Raw genomic sequence first — 25746 nt, forward strand, 5'->3', positions numbered from 1 at the left:
ATCTTACAGTGCAGGATTCATTGCTAGCCACTGAATGTATGTAATGCTGTATGGGTAGTATCTTGTATGTGTTTTACAGTAGCGTTTGACTGCAACAATAGCCGGTGGAGGCGATGAATGAATTCTCCTTGCTATGGAAGAAGGTTCCTTTCATCTTTCTCACACCTTTTTTGGGGAATCAAATATCTTCTGGTCACTTCCTTGCCCTTCTCTCCCAGTGTCTTGCAAGTACTGTTGCTTTGCGAAACCACGAGTGTGAAACTCTTAAACGCTTCAGATTTCAGTGCCGTTCCTGTTTTGCTAGCCAAAGTTGTAGCTCTGACATCTTTGCCCCCCTGACTTGGGAAAAGTGTTGGGAAGCATGCTTTACTATGAGACTATTGGGGATATCCTCCTCCATCTGTGTGTGTGTGTATCATGTTAGAAGCAGTGACACTTGCTGTTTCAGTTTCACCCTGTTTTTTAATGTTTGAGGAAGGCCAGCAGATATTCAGTACACGATACACTTCTTTAAATTACTTCCCAACCATTCAGAATGAGGAAAGATTGTAAGGTTTTAGTCTAGTAGAAGTTACTGCTTTTCCATATAAACTCTACCTTTTTTTAGAGGTATGGTAACGCTGCTGTTTGCAGTTGTAAACACAAAAAAAATCCCATGTGCATTTTCAGATAGTTTTGCTGTTGCTGTTCATAGGTCTTCCAAGATGCAGTACAGTGAAAACTAAGAGGCTGTTTTGATTTCTTTCTGTTCACTTGGCTGCAGCAGTGAAACAGAATCACATCCACGTTTGTCCACTTCGGGAAATGAGAGCAATAACAATGAGAGGCTGGCTGAATTCTGCTGATTGTAGAAGAAGGCTAAAACTGAGACCGGTTTGCAAGTTGGGAGAAATAGAAACATGTCTGTACAGATGCATGCACCTTCACAACAACCACAGATTGTGAGATAGATGTGTGCCTCATTTTCTTTTCAGTTATACCTATGAGCTGACTCCAAAGTGAAAGAGAAGAGTCTTGTTAGCAGTTGTTGAAGGTGTTTCAATCAGATGAAGGGTTCTGGAAATGTATTAGCATCCCATTATCTACAGTGCAGGTTAAAAAAATAATAGTAATAATTCAGTGTGCTAGGAAAGCAGTCCAAGGATAAATCTAATGATAAGGAGTTCCAGAAGAATTCTTCTGACAGATGGGTTTGGGGAGTCTGATCCCTTTTCAGGGTCTCACTGTTCCGTATGTAGTGGGCTCTGCTGTTGTTCCTGCTTATATATAGTGAGCAGCAGAGGCACAAACGCTCCTAAGGAGCAGATGGGGGACAAGAAAAAAGAAGTAGAAGGTCTGCCACCACTTGCCCCAGCTCAGAGAGTGGTTTTAGTCTCAAATGTTACGTGTCCAGACAAATGAGCTAAAAAAAATAAAGGAGCACTGTCTGGATCTGCCAGCAGCTCTAGTGAAGCCCCTGGGACCTGTTTCGGTTTCCTTCAGAGGAAGATGGAGCCAGGTCTCTGCGATGATGAGAGATCTCCTGCCTGGTAAACAAAAGGTGTTAGGAGATGCCAAATAATAAGAATGGCAGTTCTGCGTTTAGGGAAGAAACTTAAATAGTTAATGATCTGAAGAAAGGGAAACTGGCTTAATTGTAATGCCATATATAAATATTTCTTTTGGCTATCAAGACGGCGATAACACCTGACTGAGCCTTTGGAGTGCCAGTTCAAACAAGGCCTTCCTCTTTAATTTCTTCTAATCCAACCGTGATATCCTGACAGCGTGTCTCTCCTTGTGCTCTCTCACGTAATTGCAGACTCCACTCCAACAACCTTCCAAGTCATTTCTTTGTCTTGTAAAGAAAGCCTTTTGTCACTGCTAAAAATTCAAACCTATTTTTAAAACACATTGCCTACCCGTCTGCTTGAGTACATTCTCTCCTGTTCTTGCTAGCTGTTCACGGAAAAGTTCATCATGTAAATGTTCTTGATTTGCTGTTTTAGTCTTGCTCAAAACTTTCAGGTTTGGAACAATATCACCAAGGGTTTTGGGTAGGTTTGCCCTGCTATTTGCAGATGCGTGAACCAAATATATATTATTTTCAAGATTTTTCTGCAATGTGTCTAATGCTCATTAATGGCTTGATTAGTTTCAGGAGAGACCTGTGTTCATTTCTACAGATTGTGTTTGTTTACTGTGGTAATGGAATGTGTTGTCCTTGAACCTGTGAAAAGGAGGAGAGAGAAACCTCTGATTGCTAAGGGTTTTTATTTTGGAATATCTTTAAAGGCATGCACCTCAGAAATCAAAAACAAATGATTTGTACTTAAAAAATAAAAATTAAAAAAATTACCTGAGTAAAATCAGAGCAGTATTTTATATGCATACAAGAAATTATTTTTGCTTTCTACTCTCTGCTTAGTTATCTCCTAACCAAATGCCTGAGTTCCCAAGGCCACCTTTCTTTGTAAATGATCGTCATCGTGACTTTCACAAGGATGTCTCGGTGTGCATCCAGAGCTCTCTGGTGCCTGTTATTTGATAGGCTTCAAATTCCTGACACCTGCAAAAATGGGAGGCTAAGCCACAGTAGGAATGGGGCTTGTTCAGCCTCGGTGTGTGCTTCTGTTCCCTGCATGTAAATTACATCGTATTGACCTGGAGAGATCAGGAAGCACGCAGGGAAGTCTTGTAGGGCTTGGGATGTTTGACTGCCTGCCAAACAGAATTAATAGTGTTGTATGTGAATCGCCTCCGCTACTCGTATGCTTCTCCAGGAATTGACCTACCTGGGTGTTTTCTTCGTCCTTGTGTGCTCTGTCTGAAAATCAGACCACCGCAGACTGAGCAGTCCCCAAAGAGCGGGTGTGCTGCATACCATTGTGGATATTTTTAGGAGATTCTGTTTGCTGACTGACTTAGTGTGCTATAAATACAGAGGTCTCATCTGGCATGCACTTTGCATGTCTTCTAGTAACTTATAATAAATTCACCTAAGAATAATGGCAAGAAAAAATGAGCTGTTACAATTTATTTGGCTTTCCATACAAAGTGTCACTTACATAAAGCAATTATTTAGCAACACCAGCTCTAAATGGGTTTTGAAACTAGTGGTGTTCCAGAACACTTCCTAGTCGGGCTGCCGTAATTAGTCCCTATGTCAGGTTGGTTTATACTGTGATTTCATTACTGTTTTAAGAACTGAAGGTGGAGATTTTAGATGTGAGAGGTTAGCTGAGCATCTGGAGCATTATCAGTGCTAGGTGATTACATTCTTTGCTATGTCAGTGCTAGCGCGTTGCCTGAACATGCCTAATGGCTATTCTCTGGAGAAAAATGAAGCTTTAGTTATGATTCTCTTGGATTTTTTGTCCTGAAGTATAGGTGTATATACATTTGCTTGAGTTGAAACATAGCTAAGGCATTTCCAACATTTTTGGAAACTATTAGAACTCAGTGTAAGACGAGGGTGAGAGCTGTGGTTCATTAAAATACAGATGCATCTGTCTTAGGATATTGAATTTGACACAAAATTGAAGGATGGATTTGTGCTGAATTTTGCCGAGCGTAACCTAAATGCAGTTCTTCTGTACTCCTAAAATAAAAACTGTGTCATAGTGCACACTAATAGCTGTGGCCTTCGTGAAAGGAATTTAAAACTGGTAAAGTTTTCCATGTGCAGCAAAAGAGAAGTCAGCCCTGACGTGCTTTGTGCACGCTCCTAGAACACACAGTATTTTGAGAATCTTAAAATAGTTTATTTTTTGATGAAAACTGGACCAATCTGGTGATAGTCTTTCAGAAAACTTACAAAATAAACTGTCACCCTGCCAAGAATCTCTGCAGGGCACTGTACAGTGCTCTGAAAATCATGCCACCTTTGAATCCTGATTTCTGCAGCTATCATGACTTTTACTTCTTGTGGACTGAAACAATATCACTCCTACTTGAGTCCTGAGTATGGGCATGGAAGGGAATTCTGCCTGGCTTGAGAAGATCCTATGGTCCTACCAGACAGGGCAGTGCATTGTCAGTTAAGTAAATTTCAGAGGTAGTGGTGGAGGATCTCCAGAGTATAAAGACTGGCGGCAGTAACAAAATGCAGCGCTCTCGTCATTTAACTGCTTTCACCAAGGGGCCGTCTTCTTTCTTCTCAGTCTTAATTGCACCATCAAGGATGACTGAAGTAGCATAAGATACCATACTTGAGGATTTGCTGGCTGTTTTCTTGGGAGTTTTGCTATTCTTTGCCAAGAATGAGTGTAAAAATCACACATCTGCATTCTGGATGTTGGATATGAAGCATGTGCAGCAAGTGACTCAGGGCTCCTGCAGTCTCTTACTCTGGATAACCATGATTCATCTTCGGAGGTGATTTTGAAGAAGAGTGCTGAAAACAGTATTACTGAGTTTAGGTGTGAACTGTCCAAATATAGGGTTGTGCATTACACCTTTCCTTTCGTTTCTCAGTGTTGTGATTTTGCAACCTCAGTGGTTGATTAGGGTTAGCTTTCTTATCCCTGTTATTTGCATATGGGTATAGTTGTTAGAGGCCGTCAGATCAGTGTGGATAGATACTTGTTTTCTTTCGATATTCAGGTTAGTATTAAATGTATGCCAAGTAGATTGTTTGTCTGACTTTAAAAACAAACCAAAAAACAACAAAAACCCTAACGCTTTTGTTAAAGCTCTATGAATTTATTATTGAATTACAGTTCCAAAACAATAAAATGCAGTTGTAAAACTACTTCTATATTTTTAATGCGTCATGTAAAAAAGCATGTACTCCACCATCGCAATAAAACCATAAGGCTGTTGCTGGTTGATGAGAAATGATTCCTGGACTCACATGGCAATGAAAACAGCATGAAATTCACGTATGTAAAAGGACTGCATGCTATCAAAGAAATTCCCTTTGAATATTTAATTCAGCTGTCCTAACATTTAGATACTAGATGACAAGTGTACAGGAATTGCTTGGCTTTTTAAGTACCAAACTGTATTACTCTTCAGTGAGATTTAATTGTGTTTCTCCTTCAGTTCAGCCTTGGATTAGTTTATATCCAAATGTCTCATATCCATGAATTTGTCTGTTTTGTAACTGATAATATTTCAAAGACAGATGAAACTGGGCTTCTTTGTAATCATGGATGTGAAAAGCCAAAGTGTTTAAAATGCTTTTGAAGGAAACTATAATGCTGAAATAGCTTTCAGTTTAGAGGAAATACAGATTATATTGCTAGCATAATAAAGTGCGTGCTAAAATAAACTGGCTTTTGTGCGCTCGGTAAGTCCAAGATCCAGTGACTGCGTGCAGCGAGGGAGTGGAGGAAATGTTCATTGCAAATGTGGGGCTAGTTCTGCTGCAAACAAAGAAATAAGATGGCTAAAGCAAATACTGGGGTTTGTGTTACGCAAGTGCGGGAGATGACGTGTTCGGCTCTCCTTTGTCTCCCCGCTGTGCCTCTCCACTTGTAAGGCATGCAGTTGCATTCAGCTGATGGAGTCAAAAGGAAATGATCAACACGTTTGGAGCCAGAGGGCAAGCGTTCTCATTTTGGCTTTCTAGTGGGCTTGGTGGCTATATTATGACTTTTCATCTACAGGTGTCTGTCGTGCTAGCAGTCAACTTTTTAAATGTGTTTAATGATTGAACATTTTGCTTTCAGAAATGTTCAAAAGAGTTTTAAGCTTGCGTTACACCATTTCTTGTCATTAAACAGTTTAATGTGTTCATGAAAGCTGTTGATCTGTGAAGAGTGGACTAGGAACTAGGCTTTATGAAGACCACTTGGGCTGACAGCACTGTTGAGATTGATCCTATCCACACGGATAAGGCAAGCTTATGCTGTCATGAAACCTAAGGTCTTGGAGTGGTTGTCTGTCAAAAGCATTCTAGTTTTTAAATTCTGCCCCCTATCGATTCTCTTTAAGGAACTGGCCATCTTTAATCTTTGGTCAAGGTAACTTTGGCTACTGGCTGAATTGTTTATAAAGCTCATCAAGTATTTGACTGTTTTTTCTATTAAGTGACAGAACAAAACATTTCCAGTGGCTCTGCTGCAGTCCTCACGTTTAGTAGCACTAGAAGAGTCAGTAGGAATGAATTTCTCTAAGTTCTTTCCTACAGATTCTTCTCAACACTTGGAAAAAATTATACTCTGACCAGTCTTCATAAGCGTTCAGTATGGCTTGCCTTGTGTTTGTTGTCACAGACGTGGCAGTCTTTCTCTGCAAAATACTTGCTTATGTCTTGTTGTTGCTTGATTTTTAATAGTGGTTTGATGATATTGACCTCCATTTTGGCTGAATTTTAACATACTGATGAAAATATCGGCATACAAATTTTATACTTTATCATGATGTTTTGTTGGTGCAGAACATGCACCCCACAGCAAAGCTAGGAGTAGCCAACAGTATGCAAAAAGTGTATTAGAGAGGTGGCATTTGCATTTTACTATCCACAGATAATTTTATTTTTCCCATCTCCTCAATTGTGACAATAGTTCATTAGTTAACTAATGAAAATGGCAGGTGTAAGCATGGTTTTGAATGACAGCATAGCATGTGGCATTGAATGTTGTTGGCTTTTCAAGTCTGAAAAGCTTCGTGGCCATGTTGTTGGTTTGGTGGTGCTTCTGACTTCCTAGCTATGCTGAGAAGCAGGGTGCTGGGCTAATGTAGCTGCCTTTTAATACTGGAAATTACTCTAGCTGCAGCTCTGATATAAAAAGCTGGGAATGGGAAACCTGAAGGTATTCTGGTCCACATGAGATGGTATAAATTTAGGGATATTCGGGTTCTTCCCTTTGCTTGCAGGTTAGACAAGCAAAAGTGATACATAATTTGTCAACATGAGGAAGGCTTTTAAATGCCTGCAAGTAGTAAAATGTCTCTACTTGGTTTAACTGTGATGTTTGTAAAATGTTCTGAGAGTAAGTGCTGCAAAGCTATACTAATTCTAAAAGATGCATCGCTAAGGTCTCTTATTTTTCTTCATTGTCCCCTCATGGATTTGGACTTTCTCAGCTGTTTAACAGCTGTGTCCTGTAGTAGCCTGTTCTTAATTCTAAAACTTTGTTAGCCGTAGCATGCAAACAGTCTTTGAATTATGTTAACATCAAATGTTTGTATCAAATGCGGCTGGCCTGACTAAATCTACAAAGATTCAGAATGAAATTGAGTGAAAAACATAAGCCCCCCAGAAAACGTTAGCTTCAAAGGAAATCCTGTAAAAGTACACCAAATCTGTAAGCAAGAGAGAAGAGGAGGAAGAAGCCTGTGTGGAACGGTGGTGTTCATTATATTACTGTTTTTTAGGGGGAATCAGGGTGCACAGCTGTAAGCATGCTAATACAGTTGTTTTCCAATTTCTTAAACTGTGGTCCTTAACACACTAAAGCCATGTGTGTATAGCTTATTGAGAGCCTCCCCTTTTTCATTTCCTTTTTTCTGCCCAATTGCAGTTTTCTGTGCGGATGAGTCGTCTACCTTAAACACCAATACGGAAGTGCTGTTGGGAACAAAAAAATAAATCTGCAGAAATACTAATTTAGCCAGACTTTAAAATGTTCCTCTGTTTAAAAGAAAAAGAAAAGAAAAAAAGGAAAGAAGAAAGTGTATTAGTTCAGAACTTTTTTTTCCCCTGTAGAAAGAAATAATTTGGGGTATTTTATGTATACATGTTTTCTTTTAATCTGTACCCCTAGTTTTAATGGGGGAGAAACGCTGAAGAGAAATATACTAAAATCCTTAATTTTTACGTCAAGAAGAAGAGAGGTCATTTTGATGAAATTCTTTATTTTAGGGTATCAATTTTTTGGTATTTTCTTATCTTCAGTTTTTCTAACTTGCATTCCCCCTAACTTAAAAATTGCCATGTAACATTTCCTTTTTGTTAGCAATATTTTGAAGTGCACACAATTAAAAATTATTTGATTAAACTTGCTTCATCAGAGATCAAACTGGGTACGTGTGTGTACATACAGTACAAGTCATTAAGGCTTGGAATTCAAATGTCAACATATGAAATCTTAGTCCTATCAGTTTTCTGTTTATGCTTTCCAAATGTACAAATTTACTAAATGACACAGTTGTAAGTCAATTTCAGTCATGTTTTTAATTTGATGCAGAATTAGGAGGGAAAGGAAAGCATCAAGTCAGTACCTTGTTTTTCTCACATTTTCCCTGTTGTTGTATTTTCTCTCTAAAATATTTAGCTTTGTTTTCTTTCAGTCAGTGATGATAAATATACTAGGCATAATGCTTTTAAGATACTTGAACATCTAAAACACTGTGAGGACAGCTGTAATTAAGTCTGTGAGTCTTGCACGTGCAAAATTTTGGGTGTACTCACAAATCTGCCTTGAAGAGCGTAATCCCATTTGTCAGGAATTGTCATATGTAACTGACAAGAATTCTTCCTTCTGCTTACGTGAAAGGAAATATTTTGTAATCTCAGTGTTCACCCCTTTAAATTAAGACATTTCTAGTCCCTTTCTATAAACTTCTAAATTGTAAGCTAATTTTAGTGTTGCCTTTCTAACTCTGAAAGCCAATGAACTGTATAAAAAATGGACCCTCCAAGTGAGGTTTAGGAATATCCCCATAAGTACTCGTCAATGGAGGGATAAGAATAGAGGAAAGATATTTTGTCAGCTGTACAGTCTGTTCCTGTTTTATACAGTACTTAAACACCGCGTTTTCCTTTTTCATGGTGTACTGGAAAACAACAGGCCTTTCAATGTCGTAGATGAATTTTCATGATTGTTTTTAGGTTAGTAGACATATAATGTCTTTTTCCCTAAAACTTTACATGAAAGGGGTTACAGGAATAGATTGAAGTGATGATAATGTGTGGATGAAGGTCTCTTTGTTGATGATCATAGCACTTGAAGACACCTTGAGGTTAACAGTTGCTTCCCAGTACTGCAATTCAGGATTGGCTAGGTTTAGTCCATTCTGAGCAGATAATGTTCATCTATTGTTTGCTCATTTCTTAATGGAAAGCCACCTCATTACTTGTGTGTTTCAGTTTGACAGTTAATGTTACCGTTGGAAAACTTTCCATAATAAGCAAGTTCCTCCTACCGTTTCACTACCGGTTCCCAATTTTGAATGCATCAATTGCAAATTGGTGCATTTTTATTAGCATAGTTCTCTTAATTACAAATGTCAAGGGCTCTTTTTTTCCTGTGTAATTATACTTGACTCTTTCTAGCTATTAGATATAATTTCAACAGTGTATAGAGTCTTGAAATGTAACTGAAAGCTGGTAGATATCTCATTTTAGTATCTCATTTTTATTTTTAAATTAAATTTCTTTGTACTAGGCTTGTAGAAGCTCTCATTTGCTAGATGTCTGACAAAGAAGGACCAGGATGGTAATGAGGCAGACAATTAACAACCAAGTAACTGTGTTGAAACACTTAAGTTGCAGTTTCTGTCACTGACTGACTGTCTGCCTAGCCAGATTCAGGAGGATTGATGGGTAACAGAATTTGTTAAAAATAAACGTGCTTAGAGAGTTGTGTGGCATTACTGTTTGTGCTAGCTGGTAAACTCAAAGCCGTTTCTTCCTGTACGAACATGGGAGCTAGCTGTGGTTGTGTTGTAAAACTCAAAGCATCTGATGGGTCTGTGAGGACTTCCCACAGAAGTACAGCTGTGACTGCGTGTGCAAGTTGACCCTGTAAATGGAGGCGGTTTGCAGTGGCTTTATGCCTCTATACGTCTCATCATCCTTTGTGCAAACGGAAAGTAATGTCTTTGCTTCTTTAAGTGATGAACGTTGCCTAAAGACCAAGCGTAAAGCCCACTGAAAGGGCTTGGTTCTGAAAGGGCCCGCAGAAGATGTACTTCAGTGTCCATCCAGCCCTTGGTGTCCTCGCTGTGGGGCCGCACTTAGTGGCGGGGGGCTGGCACGGAGAGCTCATCCATGGCCTTGGGCCCTCAAGGGCCTTGGGGCAGGGCCGGAGCCGGCAGCCGTTCAGCACCCATACCCGGACAGCTCAGCGGGACCCCACCAGCGGGAGGCTGCTGGGGGGCCCTCACCTCAGCAGCAGCCATTTGCTGAGCGCAGGCGCAGCCGGAGGGGTTCTGAGGACCGCCAACCGCATACGTTGGGAGTTAGGGTTAGGAAGAAGGCTCGAGCAGCAGGAGGCTCGCCAAAGGTTAGCCTTTTGAAATAACGTTAGTTTTTCTTGACGAGAAGTGAAAACCTACAAGCTGGGGTTCTGAAATATTTACTTGTGAAAAAAAAAAAAAAAAAGATAGTTTTGCGTCCGGCGGTGCTGAGGTAACAAGATAAGATCCATCTTTTGCGTAGGGGGAAAAGAACAAAACATGTAAATATTTAATTTCACTTAATAGCTTTCAAGGCAGAGACGGAAAACACAGTAATACTCTGATTCATGTGTGAAAACAGGGTTTGTAAATACTTCAGTGACCTTTTTCCTTTCTCTTTATGACCCTGCCTGCAGAGAGCTATGTGGATTGAACATTTTTTGCCCTATTGTTAAGTGCAGTTTATTTAAGATAATACATGCTTTTTTTCCCCCCACTTACTGTTATCTTTTTACAAACGTGTTGCTGGATTTTCCTTAGGGGTGGGAATCCTAAAGTAAATATTATTTCCTTTTTATGCTGCGGAGCTTTCGGTATATTACCAAACCATTCCACTAGCTTCTGTAAGAGCATTGGCACCTTTACTCAGTTTACTAGTAAACAGATAAATAAGGAAGCCACGTGCATTTCTTACTCACTCTTTTCCCATGAGAAAAAACAGAGTGAATTTCAGGGGGAGAAGAAAGAACCTTGTTTTTGCTATTTCGATCATTGGAATGCATGCATTTCAACTTCTAAATGAAACGTGGAAATACCATCATTAAACAAAATTAGTATTAGAGTTTCCTCATTGTCCTGGAAAAGCTGTGTTTCCAAATCAGTTGTCTTTAACTTATGGCTAACTCTGCTTTATTTAGGTTGGGCCGCTGCCATGTGTCTGGGAACTGAGGCAAGCTATTGTACAGTTGCTGGAGGTGCCTTCCACTTGTGGGATTATTATTTTTTTCCCTTAAACTAACTTCATTGGAGGGATCATATATAACTTGATTTTATTTATGAGTTCAAGGTTTTTAATGAAGTCACATTCTAAAATTTATTTCTCTGGTATTGTGATTCCTTAGGTTTGGTAAAAGAAACTCAGTTTGTTCCCTGAGTAGCTAAAGAAATGTATGAAGATTGAACAGGGAATGAAACACTGCTAATATTTGCTTGGATGGGGAGGGAGAACGACACATATGGAACCCACCATCTACATTTACATTTCAATAAATTTAAAACTTGCTTTAACAGACTAGCCAGTGCAAGACAAAGACTAGTAGTTTTATAGGAGGCTGTTTTCCTGGCTTTGTTTTTCATGTTCTTTCTGTAAAACTGTCCCCGAGGGAACAGAGATTGATAATAAATGTTATCATAATTGGTACTTTTATAAATTGCTTGTGTACGAACAGTTTGTCTATTAAAAAAAAAAGCTTTGTAGCTTCATATTAATACATTTTAGATCAGAATTTTTGTGTAAATTGGTCTTAAAGAGTCAGACTTGTGTGTACATGCTCTTGCCAGAATATTAATAGATTAGAAGACTGTATTGTTCTTTTAGTACTTTGAATTTATTCCAAAAGGCTTGCTATCTTATTTTGTTGGATTGTACTACCCTCAGCTTTATGAGATACCAAGCTGGGTCAAGAGCAACAAAAACATACTTCAGGATTTATGATCCCACCTATGTTGTAGGTAGAGTAATGTGCTGAATTGACATAAACACATCTGAAACGTTTGATTTTTTTTTTCTGAAGGGCTTAAATGAACTTTTTTTACCCTTGAAATGTTGCCATTGTATGTTTCTAGAGTAACTAAATGATAGTCTACCAGGATTAGTCTGTTTCAAGATATATATAGTGCAACTTGTATGAGTTTTGTTGCATGTAGAAACTGGATGAATGAGTTGAAGTTTTTATTTTTCTTTCTGAAGGTCACTGTATAGATGTTAAGTGCTGTGAACTCCCTTCCTTAACTTGACTTCTACCCAAAAACATATGCTTGTGTGTAAATATTTATATTCCCATGTGTGTGATACAGCCCTTCCAACTGCATCTGGTTTTTTGTGGGCAGCATTCATACACTTTTAGCGAAGGACTGGTTTTACACCAAGAGCAGAATTTCAATCTGTCCTACCATGTTCTGTGGAAAGTACCAGACAGACAGCATGTCGGACTAAGGCCTTTTGTTAACAGAACAAGTCTAGCATTCACTTACTCTTCAGCCTTGAGCTGGAGGATCTCCCTGAAAGATTAGGCAGCTGTTAGTCTTCTGTAGCCTGCATACTGCCCTGGGGAGATGTCTTCCAAAACAGAAACTGCTGTTGTAGATTATAGGATTAATAGAATGAATGGTACAATGTCTACACAGTTCTAGAAAGCAAAAAAATAAGTTTAAAGGGTATTCTTACCACACAGTGCCAGGAATTGTACTCAATATTGCTTCTTCTCAAGAAAAAAAAATAAAGAAAGAAAGAAAAAAGAACAGAAGTAGGTTTCTTTAATTGGCAGATCTCCTGGTTTACTGATTTTTGATTTGATACAACTGCTGTAAAGGACAGGTACAGCAAGACCTCTGCTAGAGACAGTGTGTGCTTTTGTAATGATTGACAGGAATGTTAGGCTTCCTGCTGGAGCTTTTGGTAGGTGTTCCTGAAAATGCTAGTTATAGGCAAAATAAATTAAAAACAACAAACAAGTTTCTTTATAAAACAACAGCAACAACAACAAAAACCAACCTGGAGGCACCAACTGTTCTTTACATGCCTGTGCCTAAACACAGATAGAGTTTACTATGGAAGAACTGGAACAAGTCTGTTTTGTTACCAGAGTTAAATAGCTGATGGTTGGCTAAATTTGTTGGTGGCCATGCTGTGAAATTTCTCAAAGTTGCTGTTATTGTACACACCTATGTACAGTGGGCTTGCCTTACGAGGGCTTCTGCAAGGTAAGGAGTGGATTCAGGCAGATGTTCATGTGGGAAAACAGTTACTTTGACCTCTCCTCTTAAAGCCCAGAATAAGAACCCCTTTTGGAAAACTGGTAATAAGGTTTAAGAGTGAGATAGTTATCCATCAAGGGCATCATGGAGGTTTTTGTTTTATAAGATGTTGAAAGTGCGTCTTCTGTCTGCTGAACGAGAAGTCTCTCTAAGAGACTAATGCACCCCTTAGTTGAAGGAGGCAATCTAATCTGAAATGGAAAAATGCCTATAAGTAATGTTAATTCTTCGCAGTTCTCAAAACCTGGTTTGTAGCCAAATATTTAAGGGTACAAATTCTTTTTGGCTTGGAGGATGGCTTTTTTTACTGAAAACATTTTTGAGAACTGCTGTTTGTTTCACAGAAGATTTTGGGAAGTTATATATTTTTTTTTCAACCTAGAGTGAAAGGCTACAATGAGAAAATGGAAGTAAATCTGTCTCTCTAATCATTTTGGCATTAGGTTATTAGTAGTGTTTCTTACCTCCAGACTTTAGATGTCTAAGTAGTGATGAAAGATTCATAAATTATTTTTAATGAGTGCCTTACCCTTTAGAAAAGCAGGAATTGGAAGGAAATGAAATTCTAGTTGTTTGAGCAGGAGTATATACTGGGTTAGTTAGCATGCATTATGGAAGATTTTTTCTTTAAAGTTGTTTGCTGCTGAAGTATGTATATACCACACATTTAGTGTGCCTTCTTCATCCTCCTGTCTTTTCTGCTAGAAGCCCCCAGTCTTTTTCTTTTGGTTGGTTGTTTTGTTCTTGTTGCCATTTTGGTTTTGCTCTGTGTAATGTAAGTGTTTATTTTACCTTAATGGTCTTTGCCCACTAGCTGCTGTTTCGGCCCTATCCATCTCCACTTTGCTTTGGGTGCTGTTGGCAGCCCAGTGAATGCAGCGGCATGCAGCAGGCTGCCCCAGGGTCCCTGGGGAGGTGTGCAGAGCCACGCGAGGTGACGTCCACGGGCAGGAGGGGACGGCAAGAGCAGAGGAGATGATGCTGCCAAGAGACAAAAGTGAGGTGAAGGGCTGAACGCCTCAAAGAGCTGAGAGGCAGGCAAACTCAGACTGCCATTCTGTCTGCTGGCCTAAAGAGCTCTTTTCTTCTTTCAAAACCAGATTTTTTGGAGCATTTTGATCTAGCTGCTTCGTCTCTGGTTTTAGGGATCTGTGGTAGAGCCTTGCTACCTCATTAGGTAAGGCTCCGGTTAAGAAGGTAATCTGATGTGGTGAGGCAGTGCTGATTTATGTCATGAGTTACTCTTTCTGCTACCCTTGTCTCAATGTCATTGTGGGCAGCTAGGCATTTTTATATAAGGTAATGCCTAGAGACTTACGAGAATTGCCTGGCCTGCTGTGTAAGCTCAGGCAAGTTTTACTGCCTTTCTGGAGTGTATAATGAAGACATCGCTCCCTTTGTACCACTGCTTTTCCTCCTCTTTTTAGAGTGTAGGCCCTTCAGAGGAGGGACTAATGCACATATGCAAACAAACATACTTGCAGCACTTGGCACGCTATGACCCTGCTCTTATAAGGGCTTTCCAGGAACATGAATACTAACTATGATTGGTCTTTATTCCGTTGTTTTAAAATAGAAGAAAAATACCTTTTTACATAAAAATATAACTTATTGACATCTTGTAGTTTCCTGTCATCTCAGTATTCAAACTCAAGACAGTGTCTTTTTTTAATGTATAATGCTTATATGTATCAGTTGATAGATTGTGATTTTATATGAACGGTGAAGACCAAGCCATACTCGTTAGTTACAGCTTCTCTTACCTTCAGTGGTGTTACGGATAAATAAAGCACTGAAAGCATATACTGTAATAAACAGAAGCCATAATTGGATAAATAAAAGCATTATAGTTAATATGTCGTTATTTAAACTGCTGAAAAGTCAAAACATCTGTCATTTGAATTAATTTGTTCCAATTACAGTCTATTGTGTGTGTGTGTGCATGCATGAATATGTGCACCTCCTCAGCATGATCTGGTTAATGTAAACGAGATGTTTCTGCTCTAAGGGTAGCTGTTTGGAGTAAGTATCTGTGAGCGAATTTCTGAACAGATGATTTTGACTGATAGACCAATGCAGCAGTTATAACTCAAGAAAAACAGAAAATGATCAGTAGCATTCTCTACAATGATCATTTGAAGTTCAAGTAATGCGCAAAATATTTCCTAAGAGTTTGTTCAAACAGCGGTATCTTTCACGTGAAAAGAGTGAGAATTACATTGCTGACTTGGTTGCTGAGGTAGGAGTGATGTGACATGGGATTTTACGGTTGGCTTGCGATTCATGGATGTTCCGTGAGTAAGATTTTGCAGAATATTGCAGTTATGTACTCTCTTGAAGGTAAAAATCTGGAAATGTAGGCAGATCTGTCATGACTGACATGTTTACAGCATGCAAGTCACCAGCTTGATTTTCCTTAGCTTTCACAGACAGCAGTTGAGAAAACTTGGTTAGGGGAGTTATTTGTTTATGGGTTCAGTTCTGTCTTTTTCTGAAGCAGTTATGTATCCTCTCTACTGTTGCTCCTATTAGTCATTTTGCATGCTTTCTTCACTTTGCTGTTTCCCCAGATATTATTAAACGGTTCTGTCTTAGAAATAAGAGCTTTTACAGAATTAGTAATTATAAAACTTAAATAAAATATCATTCCAACTTAAGAACCTGCTCTCATTTTATTAAAATTTGTTCAGAATTCATGTTTAACAGTTAAATGATGTTAATCCTGAGAGATTTAACAATCTAATTCCAATATACACCTTTCTGAAATTATGGCTTTTCCTAACCCTTGGTCTTCTCCCTGTTTTGAAAGATTCTTTTTAATGATTCTGTTAAAAAGCTGTCTCCTTATAAACCTACATTCTAGTTTCTGTAATTGTTTGTATACTAAGGTACATATTTTCCAAGTTGGAAGACAAAAGCAGTCAATGAAGAGTGAACTTCTTCAAGCTGAATTTTCCATTTAGAACCCAGAAGGCAACTTTATGATAAGTGAACACATCAACACTTTTAGTAAGCTATTCCTAAAGCAAAATTCCTTTGTGCTGAAGGTGAATGATTTTTTTCAGCCCAGGCCTTTCTACTAAGTTCAGTCCTCATTAGTAAATCATACCTTTATTCTGTTTGGAAAAAACAAAAGCAAACATGCTTGACTTTCACTGGTTTCAAGTCAATGAATATCCATAGGTTAGTTTCCCTGCAGATTTAAGAAAATGGCACCTTTTGTGGAGGATTGCTATTTTGAGAGCTCAAAAGGGAAAGTAAAGAATATAATAATGTAGAAAAGTCTGCTGTTGTGCTAGTTAATAAAAATTTTTGTATGTATGATTAAAAAATGGGATGAAAAAAATGAGAAAACAAGTGTGCTGTGAAATGATTATCCTTGACTCTCTTGAAACTGAGCTTTTATTACGTTTAACTCTGATACATTGAATGATAAATGCAACCGTAACTACTTTTGATATATAATTTAATGATGCTGTTAAAATAAGACATCTTTTAAAAAGTTAATATTGAAACTCCTGAGAACATCCCATATAATAATTTAACTTTTTATTTACATATATTCTTCCCAGTTGTACTCTTTAATACTTTGTACTGACTTTTTTGTCATTGATTGGTTTTCCCCTTTTTTCTTTGTCACTGCTACCTCTATTTCTGCAGGAACAAGTAGGTTACTGGTAAGTATTTCAACTAAACCAGACCTTACAAAGTTTTGCCTTAGTGAGGACGTTTTTTTTTCCTTTTACCCTCACTTACTTTGGTAAAAACTTTGTAGACAGCAGACCAGTTGTCTGTAAATGCTGTGCTTTCTCAGGTCTCCATTATCGCCTTGTTTGTGTAGTAGAATTCTAGTTTTCAGATTCTCCAAGAGACTTTGTCTTCTGCATGCTGTCAAGCAGCATCCATATCTGTGCTGTCTTCTAAGATGCTGCCTTCTCCTGGGGCTTGCTCCCTTGTTCCCGTCTGCTGCGTTTCAAGTGCAGTGTTTACTTTGTCTCTCCCATTTCTTTTTTTCATAAGACCTTATATGCATTTTGGCTAGTTTGCTCAGAAGACTTCTCTGCGTCTGACAAGGTGCTCTGTCTTCACGTGTTCGGTTTAGTCATCCTTGTCAACCATTATTCAGCCATTTTCTCATCACACCTCTTTCCTTTTAGCTCGCATTAAATATACTCTCAGCATGATACAGCCACCCTCCCCTCTCTTACTATCATGCTTCATGTAATTTTAATCAGATTTGTTGCATTGTACAGTGCGAGTTTTCAAGATATTTATGTCTGTGCATTTTCAAAAAGTAGGACTTCATTCTTTCTTCTGATCTTGGAGCAGCTCTTCCTATACTTCCTTTTAAGTTATGTGATTTCTGTTGAAAGCATTTTCTTTAATTCTGCTGGATTTGTCAAAGTACTGACTTTATGGACACTGTGGAGAAAGGTGGTGGTGGTGTAAACAAACTGGTTCCTTCTACATAAGAATAAGTAGCTGTCTTGCCAAATTACTCAGTCACTCCAGAAGAGCCTACTTCAGTAGAACAGTGGGACACTGTTATCCTGCCTGTCTTCTCCACCTCCCATTGTGAAGTGATGAATGGGAAGAGACCTTTTTTGGGTGTTTGAGAAAAATATGGCTCCACAGAACGAGAGAAAAGTGAGGGTGTAGGAAAATGAAGGAAGAAAACAAACAAAAACCCCAAGACCTAGGTTTAGGAGAGAATAGGAATGAGAAAAAAAGAATACTCTGCACTTAAACTGTGGTAGGTGAGGTAGGAAAAAATTATAGGAATATGTTAATATCTACCAAGTAAGCGTTTGAAGTTATTTCATTTGCATGAAGTTTTCAGACCTCCAAGCTGACTTGCAGTGAGTTATTTGGCATCATTTGGTAATGGAAAAACTAAGCTTTTTTGCCAAGTTAATCCTGCCTACAATGTGCAAATTAAATACATTTGTGCCCAAAATCATTGACCATGCTTTCTGGCATGATTTCTATGATTTCTAGCATTCATCATACACAGGAGGCTAAATTTTTTGAAATCATTTGGATCTAGAGTCTATGTGGAGCCTTTTTTCTTTTTTTTTTTTTTTTTCCCCAAGACAGCTGAGGCTTGCTCTTACCTTTAGATCTACTGAAAGCAACTTCCAACACAAGTTTATGTTCACGCTTGTATTTCTTAAGCTGCTTCTATTCCACTGAGAAACTTGTGGTATGGATCTGTGGTAGGGAAATTGACAGGTCTGAAAAGCAATTAATAATAAGTTAAATAGACAACTGATACTGTAAAAGTCACTTTAAAAATTGGTCATGTCACTGTGCTTGTAAATTTGAAAATGCATAGACTCAGGAGGAGTTCAGATGAAGGAGGTTTGAGCAGTCTGTCGTCTACATTGACTACAGATCCCTACAGATGGTGGGCTGGGAGGATAACACCTGACCACACACCCCCTACACACAAGTGGAGCTAAGAAGGTCTTTTCTACTTGTGCTTCGTGCTAGCTTTGATCTAAAATATCGCTCCTGAAAAGCTGTTACTCTAGTAACAGCTGTTCTTATTTTTGTATTAAGAGAGAAAATCACCCTTTCTACAAGTCTCTCCCACCTACAATCTTATCTTCTGGTTTTCAAGGTATTTTAGCACGGGGCTTTCCCCCCACCTCTACTTTCATGGCTGTATTTATTGCTCTTCAGTTTCTAAAAGTGCACAGCTGTCAATTATAGTCATTATCATGTGCTTTACATTGGTATTAGACACCTGAAGTTGTGCAGTTGATAAAGGCTTTACTCGTGAATAAGAAAATGTCTTGTTCAATTCCTGCTCTTCGTTCTGTACTGCGTTATTTTTCAGTGATTGCTATTGAAGATCTCACCCAGTTAACAAGATGAAGGGAGTTAAAGAAGTTACGTAGTGAGATTGTCTTTCTTCAGCTTTTGCTTAGGAGGTGAAGGAAGTATTATCCAAACACATCTTCTCAAATTATTCTACGGTCTCCTGTGAGTTTATCCTTAACTGAAATAAATTTCAGTCTTATTTTTTTTTCTCCATTTCATTTATTCTTCTCTTTCCTGTGAGTGCTGTGTGAGCTTTAAATAAAAAAAATAATATATATATATATATATATAAGAGAAGATCCCTTGTTCTCATCAAGGAATTCACAAGTGTATTTATTTCAGTTTTATGGCACAAAAGGGGTGAAGAAACCACTATAGTTTAGGAGCGCAAAATCAAGTACTGAGAAGAAGAAACTATTTATGCTTAATCTGGTCAAGTTTTGTAAAATGACAGAGTTTGGTATTTTTATGTTTTTGTCTTTGTTAGTATATGATTTCCTATTCCCTCTCAAATTGGAGGAGGTACATCTTTCTTTATTTTCATCTCCAGAGGTCTTTCCAGATGGTGCTGGGTTTTCTCAGCTCAGGCCACTGACAGTGTAAGGAAGGATGAAAGCCAAACAACTAGATGTATCTTTTCTCCCATAATAAAAACAAGTCTCTACATAAAACGAAAAACTGTCTCCAAGTAGCCACTTCTATTGGGAGCTACAGCATTTAGAAATTTTCATTTAGAGGGTTCCTTGGGAACTGGTAATACTTTTTCTTTCTTCTTCTCTTTATTTTATAAACATTCTAACTTCTTGAAGACAGTTAAAAAATGCCAATTCTCTGTTCTTAAATTAGTATGAATTAATCTTATTCCCTTTGATGGTAAGGGTAAAGTTGCCAGGTAAGATGTTAGCTTTGGTAAAGCAATGTGCTTTCATGTACAAAGCTTCATGGTTTTTGTTTAAGGAATTACTCATTCTGTCTTTCCATTTCAGCTGGCTGAGGAGAAGAGAAGAGGGAATTCTGTGGCCAAATAACTCTGACATGTGGTCTTGACTGGAGCTCTTTTTTTTTTTTTTCTTTAAGCGTTACAAATTAGATTACAGAAGAAGAGTGTGACAAAAATTTAACTTGACCAGGACTGTTACTTCAGCAAGAATCTGAATTCTTTCCATCTATTTTTCTGCTGTTCTTACAATCTCGCTTCATAGTCCTTTACAGAGTTGAATATAAAAGGAAGAAGTTGAAGAAGCCGATGCATTGTACATAAACATAAAACATTGGTGCTATTTGTTTGATATTTGCATCAGCAGACTTAGAGAATATAGTCTAGATTGAAAAAAAAAAAAAGTAGGTGAATGCAGAAATAGTTTAGAAAAATCCCGTTCCTGTTCTAAGAGAGCAATCCAAGTGGAGTATCGCAGTGGTCTACGTTGGGTTCATTTTTAATCCTCTTGGGAGACACTTTAAAAATGGAATCTAGTGCCAGACTTGTAAGATCTGGAAGCAAAACTGGCATTCATCATTAGTTTTGACATATTAGAAAAATGTTCAAAATGGGTTAAAAAGGACAAATGAGAGGTACTAAACGTGAGGGGAAATGAAACGCACCACTGCAAAATGGGACGTGGCTAGTAACGGTTCTGCTGAGGGTGTAGGGGTTGTTGTGAGTGGAATGGGACAGCAGTCTGGTGGTTTGTTTACAGGGTGAGTGTGTGTACGCCTATAAAGGATATATTCTCCTCTCAACGCCTAGTGTAACAGAACAATATGATAGGTAACCATGCATTTCTGCTTAGGACTTCTGAAGGTTTGGCCTGAAAGCTCTGCCCAATTTTTGTCAATCCAATACTTAAATGTTGGACAGAGTCCAGAAGACAGCTATAGGAATAAAAGTTTTAGATACCAGAGCCTGTAAGGAAAGATTAGAGTAACTGGTTTTGTGCAGTCTAGTGGAAAAAGACGAAGGGTGCATTTTCTAGTGTGAGCATGCTTTTTTTTTTTTTTTTTTTACGCAAATGACAGTTACCAACTGTTTTCAATGTCCACTGAACACATAAGAAGTAATAAACCTTTTTGTGAAAGTGAAAGCTGCCGAATTAGAGAGAAGGGAAGATTTTCTCTCTAGGACTGGCTGATCAGCATTGCAGGTTGGCTAGGATAGTTGTAAAGTGTTTCACTAGTTGATTTTTAAGGGCAGATTAAATCCTCTAAGTACATTTACCCAGTTGCCCTGTGTGGGATGAACTCAGTTACCTCTTGACATCCTTTCTAACCATGTTTCTCAGTAAAGTCTTTCCTGTTTATTGGGGAAGGGCATTTTGTTTGATAGGTCTGTTTTAGCATCATTACGCAGGCATTATTTGTGACAATACTCTTGCATACCACCCTGCATACCGTCATATTTACTGGATGCTGTGCTTCCAGATTGTCTATACTTATTTCTCTGAACGCTGAAGAACAAGTGCAAGTATGTAAGTAACATTTGTCAGGCTTCTTAATTGCCAAATACATTTTGCAAAAGTGTGTGTATGTAAAGCTTTCTCTTTGCTTACAACTTGCTTAAACGTAAACGGAGATGGATTTATTTGTCTTAATTGAAAACACAAGCATACAAAAACTTGACCGCATTCAATATTTATTTTTAAAGGACAGTTAGTTTCATTATACTTTTAGTTTGGTTTTGGTGATGTTCTTGTCATTAGTACTACTGACATTAACATTGACCAAAAGGACCACCCCAAAGGTATTCCAGAATAATACCAAAATGTTTTTGCAAAAAATTGTAGCGGTCCAGGAGTTTGTATTATTTATTGGATGGATTTGAGATTTTGTTTGCTTTGCTAAGTAGTCTGTTTGCAAAGGAAGGCAACCACAATAAAATACCAATAAAAGGTTGAAGCTGGTATGGATAATGTGAGTGGCCACTCACCAGCCTGTCCCTGTGGATGGTTTCCAAACCTGCCAGAGATTAAAGTTGCAAATTCTGTATGTGGATATGGGAAACAATAGGATTTCTTGGGTAACTGTAGGCTTGTTTGCAAAAGATGGCAGTCGGAACAAAGTGATACATTCAAGAGAGAATGAGAGAGAGAATTCACTTCTGAATAGTGAATTCCTGCTACTTTTACAGGTTTCGTTATTTCAAACTTTCTCTGCCATCTTGGAATTTTTAAGTTGCTTCACTGTAACTTTCTGTTTCTTTCTGTTCTGTCTCTTTTCTTGTAACTGCACTTCTTTCCAGGATTGTGGGTTTGGTTTAAGTAATATGTTACTTTCGGTATTGTACTCAGGATTGTGAAACTAGATGATGGGAGTCTGTAAGAATTTGTTTCTGGTTTCTCTTAAGCCTGCACTTGCAGAAGTCAGCTAGATGTCTGTGCTTGCTCAGATCTGGTGCTCAATTCCTTCCTGCTCTACAGATTGGGATTGAGAGGTGATTGAGGTTGGGATGAGAGGTGGCTCATGCTTTTTTATCACAGGCAATGTCCTCTCTGCAATGTGAGAAGGAAGGACAGCTTTGCAACTGTGTGGTGACCCTAATACAGAAGTGATAGTTGCTTATCTTGGATGAGGATAAGGGATGCTGAGAAATCAGCAACTTCATAAGAGTTGCATTTTTGTCTAGAACTGTAGGTCATCTGTTGTGCTATCTTTTTGTAGATAGCATTTGGAAGTTTTTACAGGACACTTAACCTGATGCCACCTCATCCGATGACTACTTCTATTTTGTCATCCGGATGACTGTGAATACAGTGTTTATCCACGAAACCCAGTGAAACAAGTCAAGTAGAGAACAAGTTATTTTTGACCTGTTGCTGATTGTTGAAGTCATGTGAAACTTTCTTAAAGTTTATCAGAATTGTTCCTTGAAACTGGTGGTAAAAACAAACATGGGCTATAGACGTTGTTAGCCTACTGGACAGTGGTACAATAGAGTCTTTGTTCTTGCAGAGCGCTTAATTGTAAACTGGGTCATGAAACTATTGCCTTCTGATTTGAGGTAAGGAAAACACCAAATTGTTGACAGTGTTGGAATTTCACTTATCTTTTAAAATACACCTGAAAATAGCGTCTACATTCAAAATAATTTGTTCCTTGGGGTTGCTAAAGGAGTTGGAAATGTTAACATCCTTCACACAAAACATGCACGGTGCATCTGTTGAGGAAGATGGGGAAATCCAGGAGCTGGTTATTGCAGCACAACACTGGGAAGAAATGAGAAGTGGGATTTCACTTGCCTTTGAAAAATGTTTCAGGTGTAGAGAGTTCAAGGCACTTTTTCTGCTGTAATGCTAGTCTCTGACACTCAGCTGATGCTGGTCAGTGGAAAAACATCTTTTTCCACAAAGAAACCTTTACCACTGGCTGCTAAATTGGTCCATAAGTCTTAGTTAAGTGTTAGGTGTAAGTGAGGTATTGTTCTGCATGTTGAATACAGCTATAGCAGTCATCTTCCAGACTTGCTGTGTCAGGAGGATATTTGTATTTGCTTACCTGTTACCTTCAGCTCCTCCTTGACATTGGATAAGTCACAAGGTACTATATTGTCAAAATCTGGGCAGTTTATAAGACTTAAGGACAGGCACATGGTAATATAAGCACATTCAGCTGAGTACTCCGGTGGGATAACCAATAAAGATTTTTCATAGCTGTCTATCCTTGGGCATGGTTTTAAGGAAAAGCCTTTTGTTGCTTGCACTGATGAGGGCTGCTGCTATTATTATTACTATATACAGAATTTCTCCCTACTGTTTCATTTGGATTCAAGTCTTCCCTCCCTGCATTCTTGGGATAGGTCCCCTTTTAATACCACTGTTAACTTTAGAAGTGGTTCTAAAAACTAGTGGTGTTTTATTCCCTGCCCCCTGTCACTGCCAATTAGATGCGTTGGTGACCCTGCGGAATAGCTTGAAGAGTTCTGTCCAGAAAGCAGAGGCAACTTGTTAATGACTGTCCCAGTGCTTAACTAGCCATGAACATAATTGCTAACTTGCTGTAATGCAAACACTCCCTTCTGGCATGGCAGGACTGGTCTGCAGCATATAAGGAAGTTACGTGCCTTTTTACATCAGAATATGTTGTCAGTTGTGCCTAGCAGGAGCATATAAATGAGAATAAGGCATGGATATTAGTAGGCTTTTTGACTGTGACTAGACTTAAGAGTAATCAGCTGCATTTGGCTGATAATGGCTGAGAGAGAACTTACCCTTAGGTCAGTTTTTGAAGAAAACCATAACGAAACAGCTTCGGGTGGTTTGGGGTGTTTGGAGGACTAAGATACTAATTTAGATTTTAGATTTTAGTCATGTTGAGATGCAGCCTGGGGGAAAGAGAGCAGTGGCTGAAGGGTCGCTGACAGAGCCTTCTCCAAGTAAATTAATCCTCCCAACCTGTTTTTCAAAATACATGTTTGGTTGTTTTGTGCTTATTAACCTGTGGGTGTAACTGTTACTTGTAAATATGTGGGTTTGGGGAGGGATAGCAAAAAAAGAGAGAGGAGCAATATTTAAAATAAAGTGCAACACTGAAACAAGAACAAGCAGATATGAAGCACTTGTAGCTAAAACGGGAAGAATCAGAGCTGTACTTTATCTCAGGAAGTGGTTTCCAGCGTACATGTTCGGTTGCTGCTCCGAGTTCCCCATGTGTGCTACCAGTTGCCTGGTTTGACTTGCTTCCTATTAGCTGCACCAAAAAAAAACAACAACTCTTGCCTTGATAAATTCAGTGCATTTCTTCAAGTGCTAATGCTTCGGGTTGGTTGCTTGATCTACATCTGGATAATAATTACCAGAAAAGATCAAAATTCTCAGGCATCAGTAACTTGAAAGTGCAACATCGAATCACTCGATATCCTCGGCTGACTCAGTTCATCGTGGGCTCCTGAGGCTGGAGGTACAAAAGCAAGGGGTAACAAAGTAAAGACTATGGGAGCAGGCTGGGATGTTCATACTAGAGATGCAATGTCCACTTATACACGCCTGTGTCATTACTTTCCTGCAGTGCCAACTAAGGAGTTGGCATTGAGCACAGATTTTGAATATTTTTATGTAGATATTTTTGCTCTGTGTTGTCCTGTAGGCATACTTCTTAACAGCTCTTCTACATCAAGATCCCTGTTGGGTGGCTTTTTGTCTCTCACTTGCACGTTAATTACTCAGCAGATCAAAATCAGTCTACCACTCAGACTTTTCTGTGGATCTTAAAACTTGTCCGGCCAATCTTGTCTTCTTAACTGGAAGACATGGTAATGACATAAATTAAAGTATTAAGTAGTTTTGTCATGGACTATTATGCAGTTGCATCACAATCCAGACTGTCTTAATTATTCCTTATCCCGCGTTGCCTCAGGCTGTGACCTCACTAGCTAAACAAGGTCATGCTTGGCTAGGATGAGAAAAGTCAAACAAATTCGGTGCTACAGGAAATATTAGTGATTCAGTAGGTGAGGTGACACCCTTGAGTTAATGTTGTCCCGGTGCCCCAGACTGGTGAAGGATGCTGCAGCTTGCCTGATGAGGTGTAAAACTGAGATCCTTTGTTAAATTTTCAACGCTATTCCTGGTAAAAGTGATGCTGTTAATTCAGAGTTCCTGCCCAGGTTCAGATTTTAATGATTACATGCTCCCTACATTTCTAATTTCTGTTTTGGTAGAGTCATGTTATCCTCTTTCTCCTGTCTTAAACTGCTCTTGAAGTTGTTGTGAAACTTTACATTCCAGAGGTGGTGACACGTTTACACTTGGCAACAGATCCATCTGCAGAAACAATGGTTCATTCTGAGGTCTTTTGAAATCAAGAGAATTATATTCATGTAAGAAAAGTCAGGTCAAAACTGAA

The 25746-nt window shown here is 38.6% G+C and overlaps 1 protein-coding gene across 1 annotated transcript in view; it reads left to right on the forward strand.

Annotated features, from left to right (window-relative positions):
* Positions 1–25746, forward strand: part of ZNRF2 (zinc and ring finger 2) — a 60311-nt gene that overhangs the window by 4667 nt on the left and 29898 nt on the right.

This window comes from Anser anser, assembly GCF_964211835.1.
Source record: "Anser anser genome assembly, chromosome: 2".
NCBI classification, from domain to species: Eukaryota; Metazoa; Chordata; class Aves; order Anseriformes; family Anatidae; genus Anser; species Anser anser.